The 16464-nt window shown below is 45.4% G+C and overlaps 1 protein-coding gene across 6 annotated transcripts in view; it reads left to right on the top strand.

The window, feature by feature from the left end:
* The window catches only part of MFHAS1 (multifunctional ROCO family signaling regulator 1), a 105861-nt gene that overhangs the window by 56664 nt on the left and 32733 nt on the right, over window positions 1-16464 (top strand). For 5 of the 6 annotated variants that reach the window (XR_015803233.1, XR_015803232.1, XR_015803231.1 and 2 more), the window contains exons 4-6: window positions 3364-3465; window positions 4369-4459; window positions 9547-13829. The gene's annotated coding sequence lies outside the window, so the exon portion shown is untranslated. The remainder of the gene's footprint in view (window positions 1-3363; window positions 3466-4368; window positions 4460-9546; window positions 13830-16464) is intronic. The other variant, XR_015803228.1, reaches the window with a different exon arrangement.

Genomic DNA, 16464 nt, shown 5'->3' with positions numbered 1-16464 from the left:
GAGCTGATCTGGAAGTCAATTACTTGCCAAAGTCCTAACTGCAGGTCGGGGTGGTTAGCCTTTCACCTTAGAAAGTCTTGAACTGATTCAAAGTTGGGAAGAGTCCAAAGCACTTGCTGAAGTGAGAAAAGTATGGTGCTCTTTTTTTTATAGTAGTTTGATGCTAGTGTTTAAGCTGGGATGAAGAGATTTCAGCTTTTCATATTCTTAGATTGAAGATTAAAGATTCTTCTTCAATCCCATTTGGGATGCCTGATCTTCGTACTTTCAGGGTTAGGTGCCACTTCCACTCAGGGCAACTTTTGCCTGCCAAAGTACCTCCGTGATTATCTGCACAAACCATAAAGACTGACACTATTGTCTCTCCTAGTGGAAAATGAAAAGGTACATCCTGCATGGGCAGGATAGAGGTAATTTCTGTGCAACTGTGTGAAAAAAAGTGAAGCAAACTAGAGTGCTGGGCAGTGAACCCAGTCTTGCAAGACACTGAGACACAGCTGATTACAGGTGTTGTCAAGAGAACTGGGATTGTCAAGAGAACTGCAAAAAGAATGCTGCCCAAAAATCGAAGAAAAAAAAAAAAAGAGTACTAATGGAATTTATTTTTCCCTTTGTAATCTTGGAGCAGCCAGTCTTTCTGGGCTGCCTTCAGCTCCATCCCTCCTTCTTCTCAAAAAACAGTTTTTCTGCACTAGAGACTGTTCCTGATGACAGAGTCCTACCTCTGGAAAAGGTAGTGCAAGGCCTTAAAGAGATGTGCATGTGACACTAGTAGCACAGCACTAGCCTCTTCCACAAGCATGGGACTGCTTTGTTTTAATTATTTAGCCAAGAGAATTGGAAATGACTGTGAGAATGTTGAAGGCAGAAAAGTACAGAGGGCTGGTTGCAAATAGAGGGACAACAGTAAGAGAAGTGCATTTAACGATGGACTCTCCACACTGTCAATCTGGTCCCTCATGTAGTCAAAAAAACCTCACCAAAGAAAGAGGATGGTCTCAGAGAGGAGAACAAGAAAGAATGCGAAGTTGATACAAGCAAATACATGCATATGCATCTGCAAAAATGGTGGTGAAACCTAGCCTTTACACAGGCTTTACAGACAGAATTCTGTTTTTCCCTATGGGCTGTATCTCTCTGCTGCCCATAGGTAGGATTTACAGATACCAGAGGGAGCAGGGATACCACCCTTGGCACAGCCCATGGGGCAGGGAGCCAGAGAAGTAAAGGACTGGCAGACAGCTCCCAGGCTGAAATGTGTTTTGCATGAACAGTTCATACTGTTCTGTGTAATAGACATCTGTAATCAGACCTGTGAACAGGTAGCAGGGCTAAGGTTTGTTAGAGAGTTTGCTTGCAATGAATAATTCAACCAGTCCTGCTACCCTTAAATTTAGATAATAGTGTTGCAGTCAAAGCCTTTCCAAACTTGGCAGCTAATGCTATTATGGACTTGTCTCCATGTTTGGCCTGGACCTACACTATTTCACAGATGTCTTTGACCCTCTGTGACAGCATCACTGCAAACTGGTTCCCTTTTTACCTCTCAAATCAGGCACAAATTATTTCAGCATGTTGCTAAAAACTAGCCAAACTAGTAAAACAGCCAATGTTGTTTTAGAGGAGACTGGAGGTAGGGGGATGGATGCTGGCAGGCAGGCATCTGAAACACTTTCCTGGAGTTCAACAATTTTTCTTCCAATGCCATCTTGCCACTGGTGGTGGTATTTGCTCAGCGTCCCCTGAGATCTTAGCTGGCACCTATTTCTTGGATTCTAAATCATCTCAAGGTTTCTCCAGGTGGCATCTCCTTTCTCTTTGCCTTTTTCTGATGACTGTAGAATACCCTCTGTATATAACACTATAGGATTCATTCCAGTTCATCTTAACCCCAAAACTGGCAGGCTCAATATAAAAAGGAGTCTTCAGTGAATGCTAAGGGACTCAGAAAACAAAATTGCACACGGTAGAAAAGGACTTCTGAATAAATAATACATAAATGCAATTGTAGCATAAACCTTAAACCCAGACACATATTTGCCAGTGACTAAGCCTTTCCTGCAGTCCATGTTACCATGGATTCAGTGCTCACAAATGCACCCTCTGTTGCCCTGTTGTCTGCAGAGCTTGTCACACCTCTAAGGACAATTCCTGGTGGTGCTTATCCAGCTTCACTCTGGTTTTTGGATGGGACGGAAAGTATCCTTGATGTTCTAGAGCTACATGTTGTTTGACCTCGAGGATGATTTCTCCTGATGAGTTCCCACCCACTTGACTGGAGTAAAGGATATGGTTGGTTTCCATCTGCTTGGTGTTTGTAGCTTTGTTTCAGAAGAACAGTGTCCAGTTTGAGGACCTCCAGAAAAAAGGATGTCAACAAACTTGAGTGATCTGAGCAGTCATTATATGTAAACAGCCTCCAAAAATACACGCTGGCAGAAAACCAGTCCTTACTGGTAAGGCAGGAACAGTCCTTGGACGGGGTTGTTTCTGTTATACATGGTGTGTGTGATGGAGAGACATGCCTTTCTTCTAAGCCATGACTATGGGGAGAGGCAGGGTGTGAGGAAATAATGCTGCTCTCATCTTTTACTCAATGTACTTCTGAGCTCTTGACAATGGGGGAAGTGTCCTGTCAGGCAGGAAGAGTCTGATTGTGCACAGAGGCAGGACTGAGGAAAGAGTCAAGGCAAGATGTAGAACTTCAAAGTTTTGTTCACTGCCTGTATCTGGCCGATTCTTAGGTATCCAAGATGACACCAAGACATTTCCAAGGTCAACCAACAAGGACTTGGAGGTGAGCAGGACCAATGGCTTCCATGTCATGGAAGTGCAAGTAACCAATTCTTCAGAAAGAGCAGGAAGATACATGTAGCCATAAGCATTACTCAAAATGCTCAGGCCAATTTTAAGCTTTAGCCTTTCCTGAAATTCCTAAAAAAGCACCAACTTTTTTTTTCCAAGTTGCTAGTGGGTTTTTTTCCCAGGCCTAGGTTCTTTTTAAAACTTGCTAATGTTTGATACCACAGGTTCTCAATTTGTCTGTGGACTACGAAAACAGAGAATTTTTGCTTTATTAATATACAGAAAGTCTTTTGCTCTCCAGCAAGGAAAATACCAGAAAGTATTGAAATCATGTTTGCCTTATGCTTTATTTCAATTTTCAGATATTTGCAGCCCCCTATGACGTAGCAATTTTGTATTGGCATTGTTTTCTGGCTTGTTTACTTTGTAAGAATTGGCTGAGGATAAATTCTTGCATTTTGTATTACTCAAGATGTCAAATAACTGGAAATGTCACTGGAGCAATGAGGGTCTCACCTTGAGAAAGGTCGTTGCTTATTCAGGTGTTCTTTTTTCCAGATCTAACTGGAGCAAAATGTTGGCCAAGTAAGTTCAGGCAATCTTTCACAGAGTGGCAAGCACAACCAGCATCGGGAGATGAAAAGCACTGATATATCTGAGGTCAGTAACCTCCAGAAAATAGATCCCACTGTCGCTTGTGCTTGTGCCACTGTAGCATTTTCACCATGCTATCAATCACTTAAGCCAGCTGCAATAGTTTCTGCTTGTACTGCTGGAAACTCTCTGTTTAAGGATTGTGCATAACAGAAAAGAACATCTGAGAAGGAAGCTTTGAGCTTCAGATTTGCTACGAAATTCAGGGCCAGTCCCTTGTCTGTGTTTGGCCAGTAGTAAATCTTCTCTTTGGAATTTCTTTTCTTGGTGTTGCCACACAAGGCTGTAGGGCTCTGGATATTTTTGAATGCTTTTGAGAGCCTTTTTCTGCTTGAGAAGGCCTTCCAGTTGCTGGCAAGCTGTGCTTATACTGAATTCTGCTTTATAAGGTCAGCTCATAGCCATGTGTTGACTGCAAGGTGCTCTGTCCTTAGCTCACCCTCAAGAGCAACATAGAGAAGATCTCTGAGTAGGGAAACACAGGGAAGTCTCCTTGCTCAAGAGCTTAGAGCTGAGAGTGGAGAACACTTACTCTGCCAGAGGCAAGTCATTGGTTTTACAGCTTGGACACATTGTCAGCTGCACAGTGACTCCTTCTCAGGGGTCTGTGCAACCCTGGTGCCTTGTGGTGGACAAGGGCCTGACCAGAGCAGCCTAGCTGTGTCCCACAGTGCTATGCTTGCCTGTGGAGTTGATAGCCAGTTCTCACCTCTAGGTACTGTGAGACTCTAACACTTGGTCATGCAATCTCAGATTTGGCACTGAGACTTCCTCCCCTGCCCTCTTCCTGGGAAAGGACTAAAACTGTTGTAATGGGCCATCATATTTGCCAAGTGTCAAGTGTTTGTGTTTGGAGCAGCACAAATATCTTTGATCTCAGTACTTCCAGTCTGACTTTTCTGCTCACAGGAGCCACAGCAACAGGGAATCTTTCACCACCAGTGGTCCTGCACCAAGTCTCATGGAATGTGATGTCCCTGGAGGAGAATTCCTACTGCTGGTATGCTCAGCCTTGATTTTGCTTGGAGGAAAAGTTTCACAGGTGTTTTCTGCTACAGCAGAGTGACAGCCTACTACAGCAGTTCTCACCTTCCTGCAGACTTCTCACCTTCCCAGGAGCAATGTTTGACCAAGAGCAATCTGACTGACAGAAAGACTACAGATAGGTACAGCAGAGTTAAACAAACCATCTCACAGCATTACAGGCTAAAAAACTACCCAGACCCGATGTCCCTGTGCTGCTGGAAGGAGAAGTGTCCCCGTGCTGCTGGAGGGAGAAGGGGAGCTCAGCACAAGTGACTGTGCTGCATGCTTTTATCTTCTCTTTGTTGGTTGTGTATAAGTTCATGGGAGGCAGTGCTTCTGCGGAAGCAGTAACTGTGGGATTTTTTCTTCATTAACTTTGCAAAATCGGGCCCTGTTCCCATGTTTGCATACTTCTGTCAGTCTCCTAAAGTGCACGTAAGCCAAACATAGAGGGACTCAAACACAGACTGCTGGCTTTTGCTCGTTTGCACAGCAAAGATGTTTTTGGAAGGAAATGTAGTGTCCTTATTTAAAAACATATTTTAAAGAATCAAATATGTCAGATTTCAGCTAGCTTGGTACTAGTCTATTTAGCAACTCTGAGGAATTAATAATTAAAAAACATTTGTCTCCTTTGGCAGGCAGTAGTTGAGAAAGCACCAGAAATTGAGGGACTAGTTTTGCAGCCATTTTTACCACTCCTGAGGTGACTGGCTTTCTGATTCCAGTTTTACAGTCTTTCAGTGTACACAATTCCAGCAAACTGTTCTGGATAGCAACAGTTCACATGGCTTTCACTAAGGGAGTCTGAACTCAGAAACATCTTGTTTTAAACAAAATTTAGAAACGCAGGGGTACAGGAGCAGGGAGTGACACAAGGTTTGATTCCCTATATGGAAGATGGTGAGATTCTCACTCCGGCGCAGGCTTATTAGATGACTCCATGGGGACAGTGCCAAATCTGAAAACGTTGCCAACAGACTTAAAACGTGCTGATCATTACCAAAAAGTCCATCATAGCCTTTCTGTCTTATGAATGCCTTTGCATCACAGCATTCCTCTGTGGACACATTCAGGTCCATCAGCATGAGCTGGGCTGGGAGACTGTCACACATCTCTTGCTTCAAGAACAGACCTGGAGAAGTGGTGCTGGGCCTTAGAGCTTTGTAGGGCTGATCTTTCCCAGACTGCTCCTCTGTGGTCTTGGGTAGCTGTCCAGGCTTCCCTCTTCTCTGTCTCCTGTCTGACCTTCGTTCTGTCTGCATTAAACCATTTGTGCAAAGGTTGCTGGGAGATGCACTGATGCCTTGATCTGCCTGCCACAAGTCATGGCAGGCATCTGAAATCTCAGGTGACTGGAAAAGGGGAACACTGCACCTATCTTTAGAAAGGGTAGAAAGGAGAACCCTGGGAATAACTGACCTGTCAGCCTCACCCTTGTGCCTGGGAAAGTCATGGAGCAGATCCTTCACACCAAGGCCCAACACTGCATGTCCTTGCCTGTCTTTGCAGGCTGCCATGTCAACCTCATGAACTCACTGAAGAAAGATGCCATTTCTTCCTTGCCTCTTGGGAAACCTCACTCCCTTACCTTTCCAGGCTTCTCTCATCTCTAGGTCTCGGCACTGATCCCTGCTGGACTTTTTGGGATCAGTTCTCATAGTGAAGGCCTGTGAATCTGTGTTAGTTACTTCCATGCAAGACTGTGGTTTCAGTGCTTTAACAGCGTCACTGATCTGACACTGCTGGAGGCAGAAGAATGGTGGGATGGCTGGCTCATGCCTTCTGTGTCTGCAATGGGCTCTGTCCATTTTATCTCAGAGAGAGGAATACTGTGCCATAGAGGCAGTGAGGAGTGTCTTCTCCCCATCTCCCTCTGGGGGATTCACACTGAGGGAGAGGACAGGTATCCTGTGAGTCCACAGCTGTCTATGCTGTGAGGGTTAACTGAGGAAAGGAAACTTGCAGCAGCTGAGGAAAATATGACTGCTGTCACCAGGGAAAAGTTTTGGAGCCAACAGGCAGTAATAACCCTGTCCTGGCTAAGAAGCAACAGGCTTAGAGCCTGGCAGGGAGCCTTTACCAGACAGCAGGGCCTGAGTTCCAATGGGATTTTAAAGACTCCAAGGCATGGGTCCAACTTTGAAGTCCAGGGCTTGCTCTGTAAACACTATGAGTCAAGGAAGCCTCTGACTCCAATGCAGTACCCACAGAAATATTTTTTCCATGCTAATCCTACTTTTTGGTTAAAAAACTCCCTGAAGAGCAAATTAAAGGCCTGAGTTGAGTGCCTGGGTTTGTTTCAGTGGGAAGAAAGTCATAGCTGTGCCATAAACAGACATTGCTCCCTACAAGCCTTCAGGCCTCTCTCATGGTGAATTCAAACACCCTTGTAGGGAGGGGTTTGCCTGTGCCATGAAAAAGGCAATGTTTCTGTTATTTCCTCACCCCAGACCAGGATGGAGGGTCAAAGAGAATGTGAAATAAGGTTCAGGGGATACTTTGTGTTGGATTTCTCCATGTTTCATCATGCAGTTTTCAAACACTTGATATTTGGCCTTTTAAGAATCTTAATTTTCCTTCTATCCAACTCATTTTTTGGCCCAAATGTTTTTCATTAAAACCCTGGTCCTAAGCAACTTCATATTAGTTCATGGGGAGAGTTTTTGCCTCCAAAAAAGGCAAAAGCTGGCTCCAGTAAAACTATAGCTGATTCTGCTACCCTGTGTTTAGATGGCTCTTCATGGCCACCTAGGGAAAGGCTTCTTAACCCACCCTACAAGCAACTTTGAGGAAACTTTATATCTCTCACTGTTTCCTGTAGGCCTTCTAACTTAGTTGCATATGCTTTACTAAAATAATTTTGGCACAACAGGGTTTGACTCAGCTAAGCCCCAGGGTTACTTTGCAGTTTTATGACAACTGGTGTGACTGAGAGTTGTTGGCAGGCTTCTGGTCAGGGTGTGTCACACATTTTTCTCCTCCTTTCCATGGGGGAATCTGATGGACAGTGCTGCTTGCTGGTTAGGTGAGAAACGTGCAGCTTGCCTCACCTTGAGGCACCCTTGTCTGTGGTTGCTGCTGTGTCTTGGGGAGAGGAGTGACCTCTCACTCTTCTAATGTGGAGCACTGTGGTGGAGTAGGATAGCCTTGGTGAGCCTGCCATCCTTCCTCAGACTTGTAAAGGCACACAGTGGAAACAGAAAAGGCCTTTCTCTCACTGCCATTTTCTTCACCCTTAGTCTCCCATAAATCCCATTCCATGGTACTGGGATCTCTACCTGCCTTCTTGGCTTTGGGGCTCCTTCTTCAGGACCCTCCCTCCTCCACCAGCCCACAAGAACACCCTCTCACCAACCCACCACTGTTCTCCTGGTGGTTGTATATTGGAAGTGGCATGAGGGGAGAGAAAAGCCACCAAGGAGAATCCTTTACTTATCAGCCTTCTTCAGCCTCTCCTAGGCTGTCTTTTCTGTCCCTCAGCATGACTGCCAGTCCTTCCCAGATCACAGGCCCATTTCCATGTCCTCTCCATAAAGGAGTAGATGTTTAGCTGGGCGCCTGCACAGAGCATCTTGTCTCAGCAGGGTAGATATGTGGACAGAGTCACTCCTGAGGCTGTCCCCAGTACAGGAAGCTGTCCTGGAAGATGGTTTCTACATGGGCATTTGGGCCTTCCTTGGGAGCTACCCCACAGAAAGTAAGAGGATGTCTGTCTAGGCAGATTTGTTTGGTCCTGTAGGCAGTCTAGCTGTAGATATACCTTGTTCTTGTTTAACTGTGCCATATTCTGCTCTTTAGCTGCATGCCAAACACTTTTTCAAGTAAAAGAAACTAGAGTAGTATCTTCCTCCCTTTCCTGGTCATGGTGAAATATAGGAAGAAGGGTAGTTTGCAAATACTGTGAAATAATTTCACTTTTTAGTAACACAATGAAATTAAGAAATCTGTTTTCACTGCTGTAAAGTGGGAGCCGGCATAGTGCTGGCAGTAAAGGGAGGCACTTGAACTCCATGGGGGAATGATTTGTGAGGAATGGTATAATATTACCAGAGACATGTGAGGTGCAGGATAGCGGATCCCATGGAAAGAAAGCTGTGGTCTGTGTGCAAAAGTGAGGGTTGTGTAAAGGGGAATTTGAGATGGCATATCTCAATGGCAAGTGAGCACACTCACTTTAACTTTTTAGGATTTTGAACATGGTGTGAAATAATAACCCAAGTTGCCCTGGAAAAAGTAGGAAGCTGGACAGAAAACAGGGAAAGGAAAATTCTTGAGGTGCCACAAATAAATGCAGTATTTTCTGGAGAAAAAGCACCTGGACCTGCAGTCCTGAGGAGAGAGGAACTTTCTCAACATTTAGCGACATGGGGGTCAGGCAGGCAGGCTCCAGCCTAACAACATCACAAATCAGCAGGATATTCGGTGTAGAGATTGAGTAGGTGCAGGTCCACAGGAGTGAGGGTTAGGTTTGTCTTTCCATGAAGGTACTTCGTGTTGCACATCCCACACAATGGCCTCACCACACAGCCCTGTGACATGTGGCCTGCAGGTTATGTCTTGCCTGTTATGAATAACCCCATCCTGATGTCTCTCCATGATACTCTTGCAAACAATTTTTTCTCCTTCTTCAAGCCAGTTATTGGGTGAGAAGCCAGGTACTTGAGCATTATGGCTGTCACGTTTCTCATGTCAGGGCATGGTTTGCTGCTCAGCCTGCATGTTTGGGTGCCACTTAACTGTGGACATCTCGGGAGCAACCTAGGGCATGGCTTGCTCCAGTAAAAGTGAGGAGGGTATGATGTGCTCCTTTAGCAGCAGTGGGTTTCCAGAGAGAAACCAAGGTAGGGGGAGGAGATCAGGAGCAGAATATAAGAGATGAAATGGCGGTTTCTATCAGAGAGATTGCCACAGGAGTGCAGGGCAAAGAGGAGACAGTATGAGAGAATGGTCTGGGAAAGGCAGAGACAACCTGAGTTACTATCTGGCCAGAAAAGAATTTGTCTTTACCTTGTAAACATGTCCCTGCCTGAGTGTCCTTAAAATTCAATTTCTTTTTAGGCGTGTGCATTTTCAGTGCAAACTACAGCAACAGAACATTGAACTGCCCTCTCTGCCTCCCCTCCAGCCTGTTCTCTTCCAACAGACACAGAGCAGTGACCTTCTTCCCCTCTTTCTACTTTAAATGGAAAGGTAGTAAGCCACATCATGCTTGACAATTTTAAAGTGTAAGTATTGGGGGGAATTATAAAATCTAGGTTAGGCAAAGGATATCAAACCTGCCCTTGGAAGTAAATTTTTCCAGCGTCCCAGTGACAGGGCATTGGGTGGAACTCTGTTAATAATTCACACAGTAGACATTAAATAGTGGTATCATGTTACATTAGAAAGTCTGCTGGCTTTTTGTTGTTAAACTAATGGACTTTGGCTCCAGTGCAAACTAAGCATTGCCTTGTCAAATGCCTTGGAACAAAATGGTTGTGGCCATCCCTTCCCCCTGCTAGACCAATTTGCTGAAAACCCATGGTTGTCTTGAGAGAGAGAGGCTCTGTATCTGCTGGTTAAATTTTTGGCTGCTAATCAGCATGAGCTGGGTCAGAACCTGGGCTGGGCTCCGAAACTCAGGCTTGGAATTCCTTTTTCACCCCTTGCTTATCATAAAGTTTCTCAGGCCCAGCCAAGCCACGTTCTACTAATGATGACCTTGTGGCTAGACACCGTGGTTTGCACGTGAACAGTTGATATAGATAGTTTAAAAACCAGCAGAATAAAACACCTGCTCTCTTTGCTGGACTGGTTCTTCCTGGGTTCAGAGGAATAACAGACAATAAACCCCTGTGAGAGCCACAGCAGATCTGGCTTAGACCTCACACAGAGAACAAATTCAAAACGTAAGCAAATAGTTTCACAAAGTCTTTTGTTAGAGCAGAGCTTTAACATTAAACTGCTTTAGCTTTAAACTGGTAGAACAGCAGTTTAAGATCGGGGAATAGAAAGAGAAGGGAAGGGGAGGCTATGGCATAAAAACAAACTTATTTCAAATGATTTGCATAGCTTTGAAGGATAAACAATAGATAAAATTCATGTTGACATTGCAGAAAATAGCATGGTTTACTTGTATTGGGTGGGTCAGTTTGTACTGCTTCGTGAAGGTATTGTGAAGAGGCAGGCACTCATTTCTGTTTCAGGTCACACATCGGCATGAGGTCAGCAATTCTTCGATGAGAAGGCAGGAAGACTGAAGAGGTTCATCTCCAAAACGTTTTGTCCTGGGTGACTTTCTGTCCTCAAAGACAGTGACACAAAAAATATGCTTTAATATCAGTCTGTTTGGCCTTGGTTGTTAAGGGAAGTTCCCATTCTGACCGTTCCGGAGGCTCCCAAAGCCAGACTACTGGGACCGAAGCCCTTTCACAGCAGGAGGCTCCAGTGATCCAACAGGTGCCCCACTTGACTGCCTGCACACCCCACTCACACACAGCCAGACCAGGTTTCCTTACTGGCTCGATCCCAGGTTTCTCATAGCAGTCCCAGATGTCTTGTTCCATAAGACATTATAGAATATTCCATTTACTCATGGCACAGTAACACAGAAACACTTGGAGCTGGTGCCTTCGAGGAGGATCCCCAACAATCAAATCCCTGGGTTTTTATACTCTCATAATCTACCTGCACACAAGTCTCTCTCTTCCTCCTTAGTCCCTGCTCCTAGGCCCCTCTCTGCTGGCATCATCCCTCTTCATCTCCTTTGTTATCCAAAAGGTCAGCAATTCCTGGCTCTTGCTGTGTGTCTCAAGTGTCCATTCACCTGGCTGGCACCACCCATCTTTGTGCCTTTTGTTATCCTAAAAGTTGGCAGTTCGAGGCCTCTTGTCTCCCTGGGCTCCCACCCAGAGCTCAATTTGCATCGCAAACTGCAGTTTGCAAACCAAGATACCTGAACCAGATGTATTGGGTTCAAAACCAGAGGTACAAACTTCCTTCCTCAGATACCCTCCTTCAGCACATAGGTCAACCAAGATCTGGTGTGTGCATCTGGTGTGTGTACCTGTGTCTCAGTAATCCCAGATGGGCTGCCAGCACCTCCGCCCCTGCCTGCCTGCTTCTGAGTGGGCAGTGCACAAGAAGATACAGGAATGGTCTGTGAACATGGCAAAGAAAGATGCCCACCACAGGGCTGTGCTAAATGGTTGTCTCCAGCACACCAGCACTTGGGGGGAAACCACAAGCAGAGACACCCTTGGGTCCCGTTTGCCACGTGGACTGTTGATATCTCAACTGCAGTCCTTCATGCTATGCATGTTTCCCTTGACTCTTCCCTGTTTTTCACAGAGTGGATGCTGAGGCTGTTTTCCAGCATTCCAAGAGAGGAGTAGTAATTTCCATGTAGGCCACCATGCCCTGAGTATGTACTTAGTGCTGGCTTAGTGCATCCATTTCTTCTGGAAATGCTCTAGGCTAGCTGCACACAACATGCTAAGAAAGTTATTCCAGAAGAATCAGAGTCATCACCAGAGGAAGGTACTCACAAAACTACATCTTGGCAAGCTAAGAGAAGCAGGGAGAGCTGGCCATACAGTTCTAAGAAGATAGCTGCAGTCTGGCCAACTCTACAACTCAAGGGACTAGGAGTGGTCAAACAATGGAGCTTTTGTTAATTCTGTAGTGTGGGGCTTGTGGCACCAAGTTGGAAGCCTTCTGTGAGCCACAATGGAGAAAACAGGAATGGTGGTCCCAAATCTGCTGAATAGGGAAATGCCATCCCAACCATTCAGAAAAGAAACTGGAAGTCCTTTCAAAGTAGCACAATGCCAGAGAAAGCTGGTCCAAAAATGTCCCAGAGATCTAATTATAGCCTGCAATCAATGCTGCTCTTATCCATGCTGCTAATGAACATACATGAAATGAGCAGTTTTGCTGCTCCAGGGCTTCTTGCAGTAGAAATAGCAGCTTAGTAATAACTAGTTGCCTTGCCTTATTAGGGCTCATTTTGACCTCTCCCAGATTCCCAACCACTGGTGCATGCCCTTTAGAAATGCGGGTGCTGTATCCAAGGTTGTTCAGAGTGGGGTAACCAGGTCAAAGCATTGGGGAGGCTCTGGCACATGCACATGTGACTGCATTAATGGCACATGGAGAGCTGCATGATGAGGGACAGGCCTCCCAAGAGGGGCAAAATGCCACCTTTTAGAATGTGAAAGAAACCCAAATTCCTAATTGCACAGTGAAAAAAACCTTTCAGGTGCTACGTTATATCCAACAGCTTCCTCATGGAAAGAAAAAGTAATGATCACCCTGCTTCTTCAAGGAATGAAGCGCAGGGAACAGAGGCCAGCACATCTGTGTTATCAGAATAGCTGTTGAAGTACGTCTGTGCCAGGCAACCACCTCTTCTTTGCATGCTCAACAGAAAATAGATCCTGTACCTATGGCTCTGGTCAGACAACACCTACCAAGTAGAAGGAGAGGCTGCTGCTGCTGTGGAGGAGTTGCCTTCATGCACAGATGGGAGACGCCAGTGGCAGTTCTCAGGCATCTGAGAACATCATTATTTTTCTCCAAACAAACAAAACACAAGCTCTGTCTTGGCCTTGAAGGACTTGCAGCCTTTCACTATGTAGTGCATAAAAATACATACTGGCTGCAGTGAAAATAAGGACCAGAGTTAAGAGAGAGTCCCTGGCACCAGGGGGGACTGCTCTGCTAGGGTCTGACCTGGGAACCAGCCTTGAAGTCACTCTAGCTTTGTCAAGGGTATTCCTTTCAAAAAACATCCTAGAAACATATGGTCTCAATTTTCACATGGTTCGTGACATTTCCTCCCTGTATTGCCTGAAGAAAGTTATTTGGATGATTCATTCCCACTGTTCAAAAACTGCACCAGTTTGGAGTGGTCTGGTTCCCTGGGGCTCTATTTACAGCTTGGTCTGCTGGACTGCAGAGCTGCTTCATACCAAACAGAGAAGAGATAATTCTCTCCAATGAATGGGATAGTTTGAGTTACAGAGAAGTCTCCAGGATTCAAAATTATCTGTTTCTATACTGCAGCTGGGAACCCGCCTTGGTGACTGCTCACCCATTCCTCTTAATAGGTCACCTGCACCTTGGAAAAATCTGGCTACTGAATCAAGCTCAGGTGAGTTTGATGATTCTAGTTGTTCTGTGTGCAAGATGATGTAAACTGCGTCTGACCTTTTCCTGTAAGACCATATCCAAATTTTCTCCTACTTTGTTAAGGAAACAAAGGCAACCCACCTCTGGAATTTGGAAAGGAGGAAGCAGCCAAGCACAAACACAAGCAGCAGAGCTAAAAAGCAACATCAGAGCTGAAAATACATGAGCAGGTTAGCTCATGACCTCCTCTATATTTCAGAAGAAAAAAGCCTTTGCTTTTATTTGGCTGGAGACAGAGCAGGGAGGACCCTTACTAGGCCAAGTTGTACAGAGATGGCTCACAAGTCTCTCTGCTTGTGGCTGATTCTAGGAGAGTATTCCCTCAAGCAGGAAGATCTGAGTGTCAGAAATGCAGATTCACTGAGGGTGGAGCTGTGAGATCCTGCCAGATGGGTGCTTTTTTCAGACTCTGACAGATCTCTCATTTTGTTAATTGTCTTTCTCCCTTGCTCTTTCTACCCAGGATGGGGGAAGATGCTTTGTCATCACTGGGGGGCTTTGTTCTAGGAAGCTGGCTGATGAATAACTGCATGTGCTGTGCTAGAATGCCAGAATGACTCCACTCAGCACAGGGACCGCTGAGACACAGAAGACCAAAGGGATCGGTCAGGAGTGACCTGCAGCCAATTCCCAGCCCTTGAAAAGCATGGCTCAAGTTAACAGGTGTCTTAGAGGTGTTCAAAGGAGCTGCACCTTCTCTAGTGTGGCCACGCAGCTGCAAAGTCTGGGAATCTGAGCAGTGCTTTAATGCTGAGCATGACCTTAATTGTATAAAGACAAAAGAAACCTGAGAGCCTCTGCTGGCTCAGCTTGGCATGATGTGCAAGTATGCTGGCACTCTTTCATCCCAGACATTGAAATGGGGTGCAGGATTTTCCCAAGCTGTCTCCAGCTGCAGCTTTGATAGATTTAGCCCTTCCATCACACAGAAAGCAAGAGCAGTGAGTGTTTCTGATGACAGGTTGTGTAACCCAGCATAAGGGGCTTGTCCCAGGCCCTACATTTTGAGACCATATTCTCCACTTCAGGAGAGGCCTGCAGCCTGATCATTCACCTGCAGATGTCTACCAGACCAGGCATTATTTCTGAGTGTTTGTTGTAACTTGCCTTGCTGCTGCATTGCTGTCCTGTAAAAAAAGGAAAAATTACTAAAATGCTCAGTCATCATGCTATTAACTCCCAGGAGTGCATCCCTGCTGGCTGTTTATCAGCACTGGGCTGTTATTGCAGGGCATTTAAAAGCACTGAAGGATTTGTGTGTAGATTCATTGGTTGTCTAAGAGATCTTGTTGACCACCGACTTAAAAGTTAGTATGTGTCTGCTATGATTGCTCACAGGGCTATAAAGCATTCAAGAAATAATTGTTCTAGCCTCTGAAGTGAAATTCTTCTCCTGCTGTGGAGGAGCAGAGGGTTTGGTAGATTTATTTGGCTTTAGTTTGCCTCCATTTATAACCTGATCTGCTCAGAGACAGCTCCTTGGAGAATATAAAGCTGGACTGTGACAGTCCTCAGCCCAAGAGGGAGACCTGTTCCAATATCTCCTAGCCCAGTGACCAAGTGCACTGTTGCACAAGGGGTGGAAGGTGCCACATCACCTATAGCTACCCTGAACCCTGGCCTGCAACACCATCAAGGACACATTCTGCCAAGCGCATAAATAAACACTGCATTTCTGATGGCAACTCAGATGACAACAAATCACAGCAAGTAGGAAAATGGAGAAGCAACACCTGCCAGGTGTCAAACAGAACACTATGTGAAAGAAGAATGGCCATGGTCATAAAACTCTCAGTGGACTGGAGAGGGGTATTGTATTTCTTCCTATGAAAGTGACTGTCTCCATAGCACTGGAGTGTCACAACACAAACACTGAGGAATTACACTCCTGCTGATAATGCTCCCATTTTGTTCTGGCAGGGGCCATAATGATGGAAAGCAAGTGCAAGAGATCATGAGTTCCCCAATTGCTAAATATCGAATATTGGGAGGGATAGTGGGCTCTGTTTTGCTCAGATTGGAAGGTGGGCTGTAGGTCAATTTAGGCCTTTGACTCCTGACAGTGGGTTTTTTTCCAGCAACCGTATTGGGAATATGGCTCTACCTTTTACTGCAGGATGCCGTGGAGGATGGCAAGTACCCTGCTGTATGCATATGGCAGCTGCTCCCTTGCTCCAAACTACACATATTAGGACTCGACAGCTCTGAAATATTTTTGTCCTGTGGCTGCTTACCTCATATCCCTACATTGGTGTGTCCTGAATCTGGCCAGGAGCTGGAAGAAAGCAGGTGCTTTGACAAGACTACATACAACATTGTGTAAAGTCCTTTGATTCCTGAGGACCATGGCTTTTCCCCTAGGAGAGCAGTGCAGCCCTTGGACAAGGCAGAGATGTGGTGGCATCTCTATCATTGAGTTCATCGACATAGATGAGGCCTTGAGTGACCTCAGTTAGCTGTGTGAGTGGTTTTGCTTGGAGCAGGCATATTAGAGACTTCCTCCCACTTGAGCCTGTCAAGGATTCATTAGGTAGAAGACATCACCATGATCTCAACAAGATTCCCACACCAGAAATAATGGAAACTATAAAAGCATTTATGCATGTTTCACCCTCTTCTTACACCTTATAAAGATATTTCTCCTGAGTTATGGAGTTTGAGCATTCCATCCTCCTGAGACTGCATAGAAGCATCAGAGCAGAGAAGACATCTGTGACTAATGCAGTGGCTGGAAAGGCTTGCCTATATTCTATTCCAGGAGCTAAAGTATTTAAACTGGTGACTGGTCTGACTTATCTGCAACAA

Source organism: Sturnus vulgaris, chromosome 4, assembly GCF_052056855.1.
Source record: "Sturnus vulgaris isolate bStuVul1 chromosome 4, bStuVul1.hap1, whole genome shotgun sequence".
NCBI classification, from domain to species: domain Eukaryota; kingdom Metazoa; phylum Chordata; class Aves; order Passeriformes; family Sturnidae; genus Sturnus; species Sturnus vulgaris.
Note: the sequence above shows the minus strand (reverse complement) of the source record. Positions and strands in the feature narration are given on the sequence as shown.